The 17382-nt window shown below is 42.3% G+C and overlaps 1 protein-coding gene across 1 annotated transcript in view; it reads right to left on the reverse strand.

Annotated features, from left to right (window-relative positions):
* The window catches only part of LOC132255467 (uncharacterized), a 45057-nt gene that overhangs the window by 15992 nt on the left and 11683 nt on the right, over positions 1-17382 (reverse strand). The gene's annotated exons all lie outside the window — the stretch shown is intronic.

The raw sequence follows: 17382 nt of genomic DNA on the forward strand, positions 1-17382 counted from the left end.
CTGCCCAAAAGGTGGCCAATAAAAAGTGCAGAAAAGTCCATCAAGTCACAAATACTTTTTGGCCTTTCTCGCCAACCTTAAACGATGTGGGAGAGATTTTTATTAATGCTTCCAGTGTTATTTAATCTCTCTTTTTTTATACACCATGCACGACTCTTGAGAATCTCAGCGTCTGCTTGAGTGGTGTGTAAAAAGACAAGAGTCATCTCTTGTGTCAAATTTTATTTTTAGCCACACCGACACATTCCTGAAGACCCTTTCTTGCAGGGCAATAAATCCATGAACTGGTTTGCCTCATCCTCTCCCTTCAATTGAAGAAACTTTCACGTAAAAAATGCACAACATGCGCGTAGTGAGAGGATTGTCAAGATACACACTCACGTAAGCGTACCAAATATGCTCCTTAATCACTCATTTACATTTTAGGTTATATCTCAGCGTTTTATGATTTTCTTTAAAACAACCTAAAGAGGAAGAGAGAAAAAATGTAAAAAGCCAATGATTTAAGAGTGGCGCGCAACTCACGAAAAAGGTCAATTCCTGCTTCACTGCTTGGCCAGTGACTTTGGCGCGTATATTTGCGTTTCACAGAGCTCGCAAATATTGTACATTTTCGGCTCCCCCCAAAAAGAAAAAAAAAGATGAGTCGCTAAACTTTATCAGCAAAGGGCCACATATTGGCAATTATTCAGAAAAGTGTCTCCACAAGATAACTCTTGGCGCGACTTCGTCGTCTCCTCTTCCTTTAAGATAAATTCCCTTCATTCGACATTGTTGAACTTTGTCTCATCGCAAATGACTATGTCATATACTTTGAGTGGACAGTGGAACCATTAAAGTATCTTTAAGCATTTTCCTGTGAGTTGGCTATAGTGGAGAATAAAAAAAGGAGAAAAGTGACTCCTTCGTGAGACGCACTGAAGAATATTTCTTATTCAGCATTTATCATAATAACAATAAATTCATTTGAGATTCAACATTATGCATTCTCTCTCTCTCTCTCATCTCTTGAGTCTCCCTCGGTCGGGATGATAGTTGAAAATAGCGCCATGCAATAAATGTTGCAATATTGGACATAGAGAGATTCCTCCTCTTGTGGTCAATTCATGCCCAAAGAGGCAGGGAATCATTTGTTTGCTCTCCGCAATGAATTGTATTTAATGTTGTGAATATTTTGCATTAAATACATGCACAGGCAACCACTCTTGGACTGCGTGGGCTGATTTTATATGCAGTCTCTTCACTCTCTGGTCAGACTCAACTTTTCTACACTCATTCCATCGAGGGAATCTTAAGACAAAAGTCATGCTCCACTGCCACAAGAACGCAAACGCACACAAACACACACACAACTCACATGATTCTATAGGTAGTCAAGATGGTCAAGAGAAGCTAAGCTGAAGGAGCAGTGAGACTTTAAGGGATTTCTTTTCCAGTTTTCTTTTTTACATGGAGTTTCCATGTTCCAAATTTGCTCCCAGAAATCAAAAGCACACCCATAAGTCGAGCCACTCGAGTGCTTATCTGCCTCTTGAGTCTTCCAACTTCCACAGCGTCAGTGTTTGAGAAAAAGAAGCACAAGCAAAATGTGGAAAAATGCATAAAACCAGAGTATTTACTATAAATAAATAATAAAAAAAAATAGTGCCCTTCTTTGCCAGCGTGATTCATAGTTTGAGATTAAAAGTTTTATACGTTTGTGCCACAGAGAGACTCTCCTGTTTTTCCTCTATGCATCTCGGCAACAGCATGAAAAAATGGCCATATAGAATATCTTCAAATAAAATCTTTCTCTTTCTGCATGAAGGTTATATTTCCCTCCTTTTATTCTCTTCATTTGGATTAAACAATAATAATAATTGCCGCAGAGCGAATCCCAAGTAAGAGAACACACACAACATAGTGCAGTGTATGGAGAAAAAAAAAAGTTAAGATATTATACAAAGAATGGGGCGTGAAGTGTGGAGGGAGTTTTTTCTTCCGTCCAACTCTAAAATAGCAACTCTATATTGGAGTCTCAGATACAAATTGAACAAAGAATATTGTGCGTTTTTCTTTTTATTATTACTATTTCTCCTTTAATTCAACCTCTAACAAGACAACCACCTCGCAGCAAACAGAAAAGGCAAATAGAGATTAAAGCATTTTGTACTAAAATGACCCAATTCAGGCGCCCATAGAAAATGTTATGGTCAAAACAGCACCTCTCTTTTGAGGTCATCAGTCTCAAAGCAAATATCCTGAATACTAACAATCATCCCACAATTCTGCAAGCCCATCGCGCGAGCTTTCTACAGCAAATATCAATATATTTCAATCTTGCGCGCAAAATGTAGAACTCTCTCAACTATTATATATCCATCCATCAACACACCCGCCACCATTCAGTAAGAGCGCCATTATTTAATACACACTGCCCCAGACGAGAAAAGGCCGGGTTGTTGAGGAGATTGGAAATAAGAGGCGCACAAATATAATAATAAAAAGGCAAAATGCCGTGTTGTCATCAAGAGTTGGAAATTGAAAAGCAAACAAGTGATTAATGATTGTTTGTAAATGACTTAATCACACACTTCACAGCATCATTGCAAGCCACCAGAGAGTGATGTCTTCCACCGCATTTCATGCACAAATGTGAGTTGTGACAAGAGAGAGCAGCATGACTGCGGTGTTTAGAATTATATTGCACCAAATTCTTACTATCAGCAAATATATGCACAGACAATACACCACAAAACATTGACTTAGCGAATAGTTTCATTATCTCAAATACCACTGACTTCTAATGAAACTCGCACTCTCTCTCCAACCTTAGGAATTAACATTTCCTGCCATGCAGTTAGACCAAATGATATGTCCGCCTAATCCCAGCCCCAAAAGCCATTGCGAAACATAAGAGACAACGAGAGACAATCATGCCGTGTTTGGAAAGGTCCTCCGGAGTCGCCATTATTCATCTCAAAAAAGCCATTTAACATAGATAACCATAAGAGAGATTATAAAAATAAAATAGAATTAATTCCCATATTAATCTGCCCATTTAATATTAGTCACAACAAGATAAAGCACCACAAACAATGCCACCTCGCGAGAGCTTATTTCACTGGAAGGCGTCTCTTCAGACACAACACCTCCCCGAGTTGTATCTTATTTGTATATCAAGGCATTTGTGACATTTATTTGCAAAAAAGGCCCAATAAAACCATATTGTAAGCCTGGAAACCATACCATCAGAAAAAAGTGTATGGAGATGAAAATGACTGGTGGATAAACAATGAAATTGCATTTTGTTGTTTAACAGATTAACACGTGAATATTTGTGCGTTTCATTTACCAAATTGAGAAGTGTAACAGACAATGCCGTTGAACACTTCCAAGGCAGAGTGACTCGACGTGATGAAAAAAGGGTAGAAATTTGAATACTTGCAACCATTGTTTGCGGAAAGATATCCAAAAAGAGCTCTTATTATTCAATGAAGTGATGTGAAAGATGTGTACATTTCCACACTCAATGAATCGCCCTTGGAAAATCCACCATAATTGAATATCTCACTCTTGCCATTTTTCTTCGCAGTGTTTTACACATTGGCCAGAAAAAAAGACGGTGAAAATGAAAAGTGCTAAATTATTCCATCTGCAAACAGACTTTTGTATGGTATAAATCCCCATAAAAATCCAACTGGCGCGGTGGCAGATGGAGGAGCAACTTCTCACCTAACGATTGACTTTCTTGGACTGTGTGATTCACAATTCCAATATTGCATGTAATGGGGAGAATTTTTCTCTTCTCTCTCTCTTGTTTGCCATCTCTGGTGTGTTATGGCAAGACAAAGACGCGATGTGGTGAAAAAGGCCCATAGTTGAGAATGTGTGCCTGCACAGTTCTCTGCGGAAATATTCCAGGCGCAACATCGCCAAGTGGAGTCATCATTCTGTGGAATTTGCACGATCCCCATACCACCGATAATTACACCCAAGAATTTTTGCGATTGATCGCACATGGGCTGAGAGCGACAGAAGCCATATGGTGCTCGCCTTGCACCCTCTTCCTGTCTCCCTCTCGAGTGGCCAAATGTTGCACACCATGCTCTGCGACACTCTCGCGGGGAAACCGCCGGTGCTTCCTCAACATATCCTCCTCAGCCCTGAGCAAGATTGTCTTTTTGGGCACCTTTCGCCCATGTCGCCCGTGTGCATTCGTACCGATCTTGGCGGATTCCTCCCCACAATTGGCACTAGAGGAGAGCCGCGAAGCCCAGCAAAGTGCACAATTGAAGATGGCAGCGCGAAGAGAGAAAAAGATGGGTGAGTGTTGGGAGTTTAAAATCAAAGTGCATTCCAGCACTGAATGGGTATGGAAACACAGAGTCCAAACCGGGTGCTGGTGCCACCATCCGACACCAAAACTCGTTTCCTCCGCACATGAGAGTGCTATTTTGCCCAAGATAGCGCGACTTCTCTGCACAAGTGAGCGCGCCCCGCAACACGGCGATTTCTTCTCACCCCCGTCAACCTTATGTACACTCACATACAGTCATGCTGAACCATGTTTTGCATCAAGTCAACCCAGCAGAGGGAATAGAAAAAAGAACAAACTCCACCACGAAACACTCTTAATGCGACAACTTGCCATTCGCCAACTCCGGGCTAAATTTGTTGCAATGCGCCACACACAAGACATCGCGAGGGGGATTTATCGGGGCAGCTGAACTGCCATCCAGTCGTTGCATAAGTAAAAAGATGCAATTTGTGGTGGAGAAAAAATTCATTGGCTTAGGGAAAGACGGGGCTTTATTCAGCACCGCACAAATCAACTGGACAATTGCAATATTGTAAAGATAATTTGCTTTCCAGAGCAGAAAGACAGAGAGAGAGAGAGCAAAAGTAAAATTATACTGCTCAATACAGGAGTTTTGAGAATGAGAGTTAATAATTGCAGTAGAGAAAAAAAAGCGCTCCGCCTTCCCTTAACAGTCATTCTTTCAAGATCCATGCAATGCTATCATGTTAGAATCTGGTATCAAAACTGGGATACTAACAGTTTTAATGTCCATTAAACATTTTTACATCCCCATAAAATTTAAATAACATTCGCTATAAAGACAGGTTTAGAACTTACTTACATGTACTTATGTGTCGCACGTACAGTAAGTGTATTATTTAATAGGATTAGAGAATTTCTCCTTCCCTCCGCAGTCTCACTTTGCCGGCAGTCCTCGTTTTTCTGACCACATATAAACTCTATTACGAATGCTCATCTCTCATGTTGCATTGCTCAATCTATTGATTAATCAGAAAATCGATCAATTAAGAAGGAGACTCAGTTATTGCATATTTGCCATATAATGGCAAGAAAAGTCACATAAATCATTTAGTGTAGTGCAAGAAGGCGAGAGAGCGATAAGTTGAGACGTCACTTTGGATTATTTTGTTGCACATTGTAATTTTTACGCCTGCGATCAGCAAAGTGAATGTACCCATCTGGGATTGACCCGGAATTTATGCATGAAAAGGCTCTCTGATCTTGAAAATATGCACACCAATCATGACTCCATCGAAAATCAGCGCGGCAATTTCAAGAAAATCTCCCCACCAACCGGCTTCTGCCGTTTAAGATCAAGAGCAGCAGCAGCAGCATCACTGGGTAGAAAATGCACAATTAATCTCTCCCCAGCCAAATTAATTAATTGACCATTCTTGGAGCTCAATCGGAGCTTCAATTATAAATTGTAATCTCCGAAGCCACATTAATTGCGCACGATAAAGAGTGGCTATTTGCATTGGAGTTAATTGAGAAAATTGCTCATCATACGGACGCATTGCGAGCATGATATCTCGCCATTCGTGCAACCTCGCGACGGCACCCCAAGAAATCTCCACCTTTTAGCTCAATTAGAGATGAGGGATTTCGCGAGAGGAGAAGTGAAACATAAATAGAATATAAGTTCCATTTGGCTGGCAATGGATGGCGAAGAGTGGCCGCCGCCACAGGAATGCCTTTTTGAGAATGACGTGCAAGGAAAAAAGACTTTCACCCACACGCGCTGCGTGGTCAATACTCACAATCTCATAATTCTTTCACGCGCTGGGCAGAAAAAGAAACGATATCGAGACACTCATACTTCACTTGAGAAGCAATCTTGGCTGCGATAGCATGGAATCTCACTCAGTAACACAAACACTCACGCAGGGCGCATTGCAATTCACCCGGAAATCATCAAAATGAATGCGAAATGGATACAAGATACATTTATTAATAAATTTAATTTGAATATCGACGAGCACGACGAGTGGCAATAAAAAGATGTTGGGTGGATGGGGGGGAAAAAAAAGAGAAGCAGCACAGAGAAGGCATATTGGTGAGGTTGGGAGGAGAATATGATAGAATTGGAAGAACTCTCCTCACCTCCTGCGGTGGGCTCCATTTCAATTTACAACTACTTACAATTTTCCTCCTCGTATATTAAAAGATGAATGGTATTAAGAGATATAACAGCCAACTGGAGGTGGAGTGAGAGAGAGTCCGTTGGACCATGCCAAATTGCCTCTGCAGCGTGTTCGCGGGGATTGATAAATTGCTGAGGCCAGCTCAGTGTCCTTAAAGCTCATCCAGAGAAGCCACCAAACCACTCTCAGAGCGACAAAGACAAGATATGGCTATGGAGATGCCGAAAAAGGCAACGCACAAAGAGACGATCTCGCAAATCTCATCATGTTTGGCAAAAGCCAGTCGCGCGACGATAGTGTGTTTATGGCTGGCATTATGCAACTGAGAGCACAATATTAATTATTTAATTATAAAGTATCGCGATGGCAAGAGATGGAGCGCAGAGTTGCAAAACGGGACGACATGGCAATCGGATTATGAAGAACCAATTCCACATTGCAGCTGGCAAGAAGGACAACTCTCTTGAGAGATTGGCTGGCTATTGCTTAATGTATCTTGTATGTTACAGATCATGGGATAAATTACCGAGTGGAAGAGATATCAAATTGAATTTATCAAGTCATGTGAGAGCCAAGAAGGCTACCTTCTTCCCGCCGCGCGCGCGCATGTCGACTATAAGGAAAGTCTCTCTGCTAATATTGGTACTGAAACCATAATTTCTTCCACTTTTCACTCAATACCAACTCTTTCATGGCTTGGTAACATCCACACATTCACTGTATGACAAGTTTTCGAAATGGGAATAAAATAAATAAAATACGAGATTCATGCCTTGTTTGCTGGCTTTCTGCTTGGACGGCGACGACGATCTCGCTGGCGACGACGGTTTAGAACTGTTCTTTTCCCTATGCAATACCACACTGGCTTTTGCTTGGTTGTACTTCGCCTGCCTTCGTCTTTGACACCTCCTCACCTTGTGACCAAAAGCGCCCATCTCACTCGCTCTCTGGCCACAGTCTCTGATGGCGCAGAAAATGTTCAGCACAGGACAAAAAGAGAAGCAAAGGTAACACCAAAGAAGACTCTTGGACACGATAAGTAAATATACAGCGCCGACAAAATGCACTGTGCATGCAAGAAACCCTCATGCGAGGTCCTCCAACCACACCCTTCTCGCCTCCCCAATAAAAAAAACACACACCTTCTCCACATTTGTTTGCCGATCAGCCCAACATCCTCGCTCGAACTCTTTCTCCTCAATTTACACCCATCTCTCGGATCCGGAATACCGACCAAAGAACTGCCCAGCGGCAGAAAAAAAAACACACACCAACCACAAAACCATTGAAAGGCACCATTTGTGCGCCTGACACGATCATAATTACCAAATGATGATCTACAAATTAACCTCGCACTCAACCACAAAGCCCATCATCGGGGATTTAGAGAGTGAAATTAATTTCTTTCTCCTTGAACTTGTGCTCCACATTAAAAAAAAAGCACACTCCCTTCATTTTCATTTCCTCGTGCACTCACTCAATTCTAGTCTCCCTCATTCTAGAGCCCATTGTTTCACTTTCATTCCGCATATGAATATTGATCACCGATCTCAATCCCCATTGTTCCCCCCAAGAGCGTGGGCGGCGGCGAGGAGCAGGGCTCTGGTCACGTTGTGTGCCTGTGAAATTGCCCGTCGATGGACAATAGAGCCAGCCCAAGGTGGACTAAATAGACGAAAAAAATGAGGGAAATGTAGGAATATTTTTTGCGCCTCAAAGTACGTGCCACGTACAATTATCGACAATCTGCCACAGCAAATAGCCTTCCACCTCACCCTTCGATCTCTCCCTCAGCGGAAGACCCAAGAGTGCGACGGTGAGCAAGAGCTCGTCACCTCCTTCGGCAACTGTCGCAATACTAAGATGGCTAATGTTCAAATTGAAACTGAACAACAGCACAGGAATCTTAGATTGTTAGATATTTCGTGCCACTTCTGACTGTTAAACCACAAATAAACGGTTCAAAATTCACATAGTGAAACACGCAGATATGATATATTCCGATTGAGCCATCGAAGAAACCATAATTCGTCAAGCACGTGTTGGTAGAACTTCTCTCGTGCGTAATTGTTCTTCCACAGTCATAAATTAAACATCTCATCTGAATGCAGTTGTTGAGGAGATTTTTATGGATACTATTACTAAACTTATTCGTGCAATGGGAACGAGCATTATGCCCAAGCGCACCGAGAGATGGCCAGAAAAGAAAACCATTTAGCACTTCTTCCCATTCGCCGGCTGAAGAAGGCGTACATTTTTGCTACTTTTTTGCACGCCACAGCGAAGATGGAAATTGAGAGAGGAGAGAAAATTGAAACCATTGCACTTCATGAGCCTACACTCGGCAAAAATCCCACCGCCAATTTGGTAGGAAAATTCTCACTGGGTCACAACAACAAGATTGCAATGCGGAATTTCACCACCCACAAGAAATCAGTCAAGATGGTGATTTTACCTCATTCACTCCAAAACCGATTTCCTACTAAACTTATGGCGGGAGAGCATCTATTGTGCCAATGTGGATTTAATTATATAATAGGCGCGCAATTGAAATTAGGACAACACCATTTGCGTGGTTAGAATGGAAGAAGAATTTGGTCAAGTCTGATTGCTTTATTGGATTGAATTATATTCTGATAATTGCACGTATTGTAAAAGTCTTCCAGTTACCACTGTCTTATTACTGCTCACAAAATGACGATTTATGGTGAAAATAGTTCATTTATTGCCCACTTATAAATTTACGAGGTCAAGACACTTTTGAGTGTGATCTCATGTGAAAATCACACGATGGAAGAATGAGTTCTCAACTGTATTTCCAGCAAAATTCTTCCGATCACTGAACCCCAATCGAAGCGATGAGCTTTCGCTGACTGCATGGGGTTCTTCAAATTTGCATGTCAACACCATTTCTTCTGAGTGTACCGAAACTCTCTTGCCGCCCAACAGCATATTGAATATCGCTCAAAAATATATATAATGTTTTCTGGGAGATCGTAAAAAGATCTTCCCCATTTGCTTCAACCAGAAACAATCATAAATAAAGCACTTAAGCAGCAGGCTTAGAGCGTCTTATGCCTAAGTTTTCAAGGTAAAAATTGACCAAAAGCCCCATCTAAGAAGCTTAGCTCTCTGGAGCTTCTTGAGCGCCGATCAACATGGATTTCATTTAAGTTTCCGCACAGAGAACGTGCCTTTGGCATTATCATTCCACCCCGAAACTCTTTGGCGCACGGGATAAATTGTTTTCCTTCATCATTCTCTCGCTTTTGCTCCGCAACATCCTCCCTCTTTGCCACTCTCTTCCCATGCATGCGTACTTATATGTATATGCTCACAATTTATTCTCCCCTTTTGCGCCACATCATTTTTTCGCCACTGTCGGTGATGTTTGCTAACAAATGAGGGGCTGGGTAATTGTTTGCAAATTGAATGCGTGTGTGATTAATAATTGGGATGCTGATTGCCGCAAATAAACTCACTTCTTGAGGAGTCAATTGCTTCATTTTCCGCCCTGTCTCCTGTTCCTTGTCCACTCGACAATCTCTCAAACTGAGACACATTTTCGTCAGTTTTATGTCCAGTTATCACATCTACCACAGATTTTCCACTCGCGCTATTGCGAATCGAAGAAATACAGCCGACGATATTGAGTCAAGAGTATATGTTTTTCATTGGGAGGGGAAAAAAGCCAACCTTAATAAGTACAAGATAAAAATATATTTACCGCTGACCTATAATAAGGCGAGATGGAGAAGTAGAAATAATCAAACTTATCGCTGCAATCTTTCTCCTCAAGAAGTCTCTCTCTCTCTGTCTCACTGGATTTTTTGTCTTGTCCACCACAGAATTGTTGCAAAAACTATCGACGCACAAATCCAGATATTAATCACAAGAGTTCAGCGCTTCTTTTGCTCACTTTTAGGGCCACACTCTCTGTCTCTCGAAGCGAAACGCCAGGTGGAAGTGTTTAAAGTGGAGAAAAAGCTCCGCAATATAGATCAAAAATGCACACAAATATACCCAATAATTTATAACTATATACGTGGAAAAAGTGGACTAATAAAAAAATATGAGTTCACATTTTTTTTTCTTCAAACTTCTCTCTCTCTATCTCTCTAGACACTTCTTCCGTCCATCACGATTGACCACTCTTCTTAAGGCATTAATTTCTTTATGGGCGCAAAAGGAATGAATTTATCTCATATCTCGCTGTATTTAATAACTATGCTGAATTTACTGTAAAGTCTTATAAATTTAATGGAATTGCTGTACGAATGGTTTCGTGGAGGTGAACAAAAAATCCAATAAGATATTATTGAAGTCATTCCCGGCGAAACATATATATGAAATTGATTGTGATTTCATTTATAATTGTGAACAAAGTGCATCACATATTCACTTAGTATCTTCAGTATTACCACATCATCGTCATTATTTATTGTTGATAATAAAGACAGCACAATTTGAACACTATGTATAAGGAAGATGCGCCACGGGAAAAGCTCACACAGAGTCCTTTATCCGCTGAGCGTGCAGAAGAAGAGGCGGAAAAACTTGAGAACCGTTCACAGCGACCGTCCAGAGATCTCTGTCTGCTTTGCCAATCCGCACAAGAGCACGAGGAGCACTGAAAGATCGAGTGGCGATCCTCAGAGTGGAGACCAAAAGCCCGAAAACTTTTCTTCACATCACACAACGCAACAACCACAACCATAGGCAAAGAATACGCGAGATCGCGCGAGAGAGAGAGAGAAGTCCAAGTCATACTTCTTGGAGTGCTTTTAACTCGACAATCCGCTGTGGTGTACTAAAAATACACACACCACCTTTGCCGCGCGCGCGATCGCGATTTCTTTCTCCTCGCATAGAGTGTCTTGTGGTCAGAATAGATGAACAGTGAGGCCTCTTTCACTCACACTCACAGACCATCGAGTCTTTCTCTCGCGGTCGCCGTCTGAAAATCACCCAACAATTGATCTTTTTACCTTCATTTGCTCTCAAACATTTTATTCACAACTTCTTACCAATGTTGTGGCATTCCGAGGAAAAAAGGGGCATATAAAACCATATTATTGGAGAAAAATGGAGAGAGAAGAAGAAAAAGGCACTTCTTGTGCAATCGCACACCAAAAGGGAGAGGACAACAAAAATCAACCATGTCCATTGTGTGTGATCATTGCTGGACAAACGCCATCATCAGAATAAAAGGAAAATTGTGTTGGGGAAGTCAACAAGGACACCGCCAACACTCAGACAAATCCCAAGTCGCCGATATTCACCACCGCCACTGCTCGTGCTCTGCATTTTCTCTCAGTGCTCGCCAAAGATGTTGGGTGTGAAGGGTAAAAGAACAAACTTGCAACACACCATCGATCGCGGAGAGACAAGAAATCAGACGAAAATGGGGATATTGTCGCCTTCATCACCTGGTACAGTATTTCAATGGCACAATCTTCGCCAATTCAAAGGGGAAAACCCAAGAATAGAAGGATAACTCGATCTTCAAGGGGTTATTTGAAGTAAACCAAAGGAAACACAAGAATTTTCCTTGTATCCATGTTGATTTCCGCGTCACTTCTGTGCTTTCGAAGCCCTTTTCCATCTCCAGAATCTTGCAAACACGATAGCGGGTGATGAAAGTGACGATATACAGAGACTTAAACTGTTGGCAGTGAAATACTACAATCAGAAACAAACGCCCTTGATCATCACTGGACAATTGGCGTGCAAAAGGAAGAGAAGAGCTGCTGCACTGAGAGAAATGATGCGAGAGCTTCTGGGTCATGAGTCAGCGTGGCAGCGAGTTGAGAACTGCCCAGGCAAATATCAGTGATCAACGGACACTCTGCATATTTCCAACAGTATCGAAGATACAACAAGGCAAGAAGAGCAAATCCGCCGAAGAAGTAGAGAAAATACTCCAATGCCTTATCTCTCCCTCTTTTCCAAAGCCATAGAGCCGTTGTGGGGCATGTAATAGCAAAAACACAAAATATTACTTATATTGAATAATATAAGCACAAACGTGCACCAAAGCGCGATCGCGCAACTTGAGTGCGGACTTGAGAGATCATTGTGCGCTTCATTGGATGACTTTTTGATCTTGCTTTGCTTTTAATTCCTCCCAACGAACGAAGTGAATAAAGGGGGCTGCAAAGAAGCTTTAGCAACTAATCTCACGAGGACGCATCTTTTTCTGCGCTCTCTCTCTTTCTTTCTCACTGCAGCGCAGTGGGATTTACGCGCGGTGGGTGAGGAGATCGGGGACAGAAATCCCATGATCATGAACGATGACGACACTGCATAGTGCTAAAGAATCGACAATAATCCAGAAGCAAACATGCAATGGGTTGCATTGGCGAAGATTCCACACTATTCGTTGCATGAAATTGCCGGAGAAAGAACAAAAAGCTCTCCATTTCCACAATTCCTTTTGTGCTTAACATTACGTACACAACCCATCTTCATTGCACGCCCAAGCAGAGACAGAAGAAGGTGCAAAAAACCCGCAGCAGAATGAATAGAAAAGCCTAATAATAGTGATAGAAGTAGTAGTAATTTTCATCATTACCTCCCTTAATAAGTAATTTGAGAATGGATAAAACTCGAGAATTTATTAAATGCCTCAGACACTTTCGCAATCATCCGCAGCGTCGTTCGCGATTGCTTTAAATATTCATTAACTTCCACATTTGATCTCAAGTGAAGATCAGTGGTTGAGGATCGCGATATAACTGTAATCTGAGGTCGTTACCTAATTGAAAAATGATTCTTCTTGGACACTTTTCACTTGTGGTCTGCTCTTTTACCACTCTTTCTCCCTCTCTCTCATTCTCTCTTTCTCTTCCCCCCATTTTACCACAGAACGCGCGGTCTTTGGAATTATCCACGCGAGTGATCAGCATCGCGAGGATCACTTCTTAATGAGTCGCAACGCGGCATATTGCAGATAAAACCGAAAGTGACAATTGATAGGAGAAAATTGTCATGTGGCAAAAGGAAAGCCCGACAAGATTAGAAATTGCATGCGATCATATATTGAGCGCACACCGAAAAATAAGATCACTGACACACAAGGCATTCGGGCTTTGATGGAAGACAGCTGAAAAAGGCGAGCAAGAAAGTGTGAGAAAGATCGAAGAATTCAACCATATTATTAATTACACAACAATCAATGGAAAAAACGTTAGATGACAACGTGCAAGGTGAAGCAGAAAAAAATCACCCGGTTAAGGCAAACACCTCGAAGCAACAGACCCGCGTGTCAAAATTACTGTCCATCAATATCCATTGGCAAAGAATTCCGTCCAGCATTTGCGAGACTCATTGCGAAACCTCCTGAGATATTTTAAATACGTTGTCAGTTTTTCTCTCTCTCTCTGTCTCTGTGTTTTGCCCATTTTCAAATCCACACCAGGGCTAGAGATCAGGAACGGACCTCAATAGGCCTCTTGCTAATCAGAACGCAGACACAAGGATGGAAATCTCATGAAAATTCCCACTTCAGACATCACGCAAAATGAAGACACAGCGAGAGAGAGAGAGAGACTTATGTAAGATCCATCCAAGAGAAGATCGCAACCTTGTGCGTCTCCTCACGGCTGTGCGGCTGGATGGATTAATTGAAAATAATTAAATGAACATCTCACCTGTGACCTCACACTTTTTCATACAATTTTGCCCGCGGACAAGGTTTTAGGGCACAGCACGCGTGCACTCTCATGTGGGTCCTCAAATGTGAGTCCCAATCAAAACAATTAAGCCTGCAGTGATCTATTGTCCGCTCTTCACCTTCCGGGACCCACCATCAAGGTCACCCGAAGGTCAATGACACATTTCCTAAGCCGAGCCCTGCAGAGGCCCTTGGCAAGTCGTCTCAGCTCACTTCACCATCTGATCGCCAAAGGGAGAGCGAAGCTTCTTCGCATAGTCAATCCATGAATCCACATTTCTCCACAATCTCGAGAGAGAGAAAACCCGTGCAAAGGCGATTCTGCGTGTCTCAAGAAGAACAAGAAGAGCAATAAAACGCATTGCCTCTGGACTGTCCAGCGGATCGCCACACTCCCCTACGACTTATTGACATTTACACACCAGGAACGAACTCTTTCAAGGATGATCTCATCGAGAAAAGATCGGTTTTACACCCAAAATAAAGAAAAAAAAAACACGATTAATCCAGTCAATATTTTGAGAGATGGCATCCATAAGCCAATCAAGGAAGGGGAAAAAAGCAAAAAGAGATTATTGAAAATGAATAAAACAGAGGTCAGTGGTTTGCCATCGTCATTTTTGGCCGGGAATGTTTGTGTTTCTAGCGAGCATACCATTAAAATAAATTTATCTCCCCATCCCAGCCAGAGAATTGAAATAACAAATTAATAATTGACGGAAAAAAGTGCCTCTTGATTGATTCTCGCATATAAATATCAACAGAGGATTCTACGGGGTGTCCGAGCTGTGGTGTGATAGGATCAGTATTGTTCTCGCGCAATCGCTGGCCTGGATAATTTCCACTGTACATCCCAAAGATGGACACCAAATCTTGCATGTTCAATGTTTTTTCACCCATTTCATTCCTTCTACCGTTTTCTTCTTCTAATCAGCCTCCCATTTTTCCCCCTCACACCTCAATATTTCATCCAATTCTAAGCCATTGATCATGATTCGTTGTCTTTCCTGTCAGTTCTTTCCGCTTGATTTTTTCCCCCCATCCGCACTTCTTCACTCCTCACTCTATAATGTGTATATCTTTTATTAATCTTTTATTGCTTTCTGCCTTCTTCAGCTAATTTATGCATCATGATGTGATTTTTTCCGCTGTCTTCCCCGAAAACTTCTTCTCATTTCGCCAAGACGACAAAGAAAAAAAAACGCCAAGTCCAAAGCTATTGGGATGAAGATGAGAAGGAATGGAATGGAGAAGTCATAAAAATTTGCGATATATAGAAGAGACTCTCTTCGCTGTGATGCAAAATGGACAATATATGAATTTTCTTCCCTTCCACATCTCTCTCCGTCTCTCACTGGCAGCGCAACCTTGCCAAAATGATCTTACGACCACGGTTTTTGTGCTTCCTCCTTCTGTCTTCTAATTAGACACATTTTCACAGAGCATTAACCCGATCGCTTTGGCTTTTTTCCCTCCCATTTGCTGCGCCGTTTCACTTCTTTTCACCGCGCCGATCTCTCGTAATTTGCGCCATCATCGATTCTCTCTGACTTGTCTCATGGATCTCTCAGCGGCCGTGGAAGTGATCAATGAAATTGGACAGCAGGGAAATTGAACAAGCTATGCCGAGTATGAGGAAAAGAACTAATTCAGAGCCGTTTCGTTTGCGAGGGAAAGAAAGCAAGAAGAAGAGGGAGAAGAAGGAGAAAAAAAAACACCCAGCCACCATCGCTAGAAGTGACAGCCACGAGACTCGCCATCGACCAAATATTTCACATCACTGATTGCTCAACTTTCTTCCCATTTCTGCTCCAATGCAAGAGCTGTGCGCGCGCGAGACTCTCAGTGCCTCCCGTCAGAAGCGATCTCAACATGATCCCTCCATCAAGCACGGCGATCATGATTCGCCCCGCGCCATCACAAAGAAAGGCCACAGCGAAAAAAAGGCCGCATAGTTGAGTTATAGTACCAGGAGACATCTGTATCCTAAAGAAATGTCAGCGCACGAGGGAGAATAAAGAATTGGATTGCGACTCGAAAGAATGTGCCCACGACGATCGGGTGAATTTGCAATGAGTGAAGAGAGCTGATGATCTCTCTCTCTCTCTTGCCTAATTAAGCATGCGCGATCGACAATTTGAGAGAAGCTCCGCGCGCCGAGATCATGCGCCGATATCCAGTGAAGAAGTAATCTCGCTGATCGCGATGCCGTTGTGTAATTCAATCTCCGGCATCATTCCTCCATCGCGCAAGTTGAATGATTTTTGAGTCAATTTGACCTCATGATCACATTTCTTCGTCGATCGCATTGCTAATATCAATTGACTGAACCGCCACCGTTGCACATCGTTAATTGCACACTTTTTTTCTCCTACCTCAACTTCACTCGTCAGCATTCCCGAGCCATCTCAACACCACCTCTCTCTCTCACAGCCCGAATCTGCACACTGGATGGCAACCCGAAGTCACAAGTCTCTCAGAACTCCATGATCAGCACACAAGAGTGCCGCTCTACAATCCAATAAATTATCATTTACCGCCACTTAAGTGAAAGATTACCAGGTGAGGAGGGAGAAAAGGGGCGCCGCGGAGACATTCAGTGTTTTGTGTCGTTTCAAATCACACCGCACACAACCTCTCATCGATGCACAGCATCGAAACCTATACGATTATGACAATAATAACAGAGCCAATGTCGTGGTGCCGGAAGAAGGTAAAATCTCAGCAATGCTGCAAGACTTCTCTTTTGTGTGCTAAATGCTGTGCTTTATATCTATTAATAAATTAAATACCAAACGTAATACGCGCTTTTTCCCCCCTCACTCACCCAACAGAGCCTGTGACTTTTTATCTATCACCTCGCACTAGAAACGGTATGATCAGACCTGAAGCCACACCGAGAGAATTTCTCTGGAAAGTCAATTTCTCCTGAGGAACATTGTGATAAAAAGCGAGCAACAGATTTTCAGTCATTCGACACTCAAAATCTGCATTGAAATCATTGAAATGAGTGTGCAAAAGAGCCTCAATTGCACTGGATTTGCCACCAAATCCCGAACACATCGTACACTTCACCAGATCATCATGAGGAGAAAGATGACAGTGTGGCTTTCGCATGAAAAGCCGCACTCTAAACTGCCAACAAAGTTACCCATGGAATGCCCATAGAGTGATGAGAGCGCCACAGACACACCGCGATCGTCATAATGAGCACGTTAATTCCTCAACTGGTTGCGATGCGCCCTGAGAAAAAGTCCATT

This window comes from Phlebotomus argentipes, unplaced genomic scaffold (assembly GCF_947086385.1).
Source record: "Phlebotomus argentipes unplaced genomic scaffold, Phlebotomus argentipes genome assembly contig_5, whole genome shotgun sequence".
Classification (NCBI taxonomy): domain Eukaryota; kingdom Metazoa; phylum Arthropoda; class Insecta; order Diptera; family Psychodidae; genus Phlebotomus; species Phlebotomus argentipes.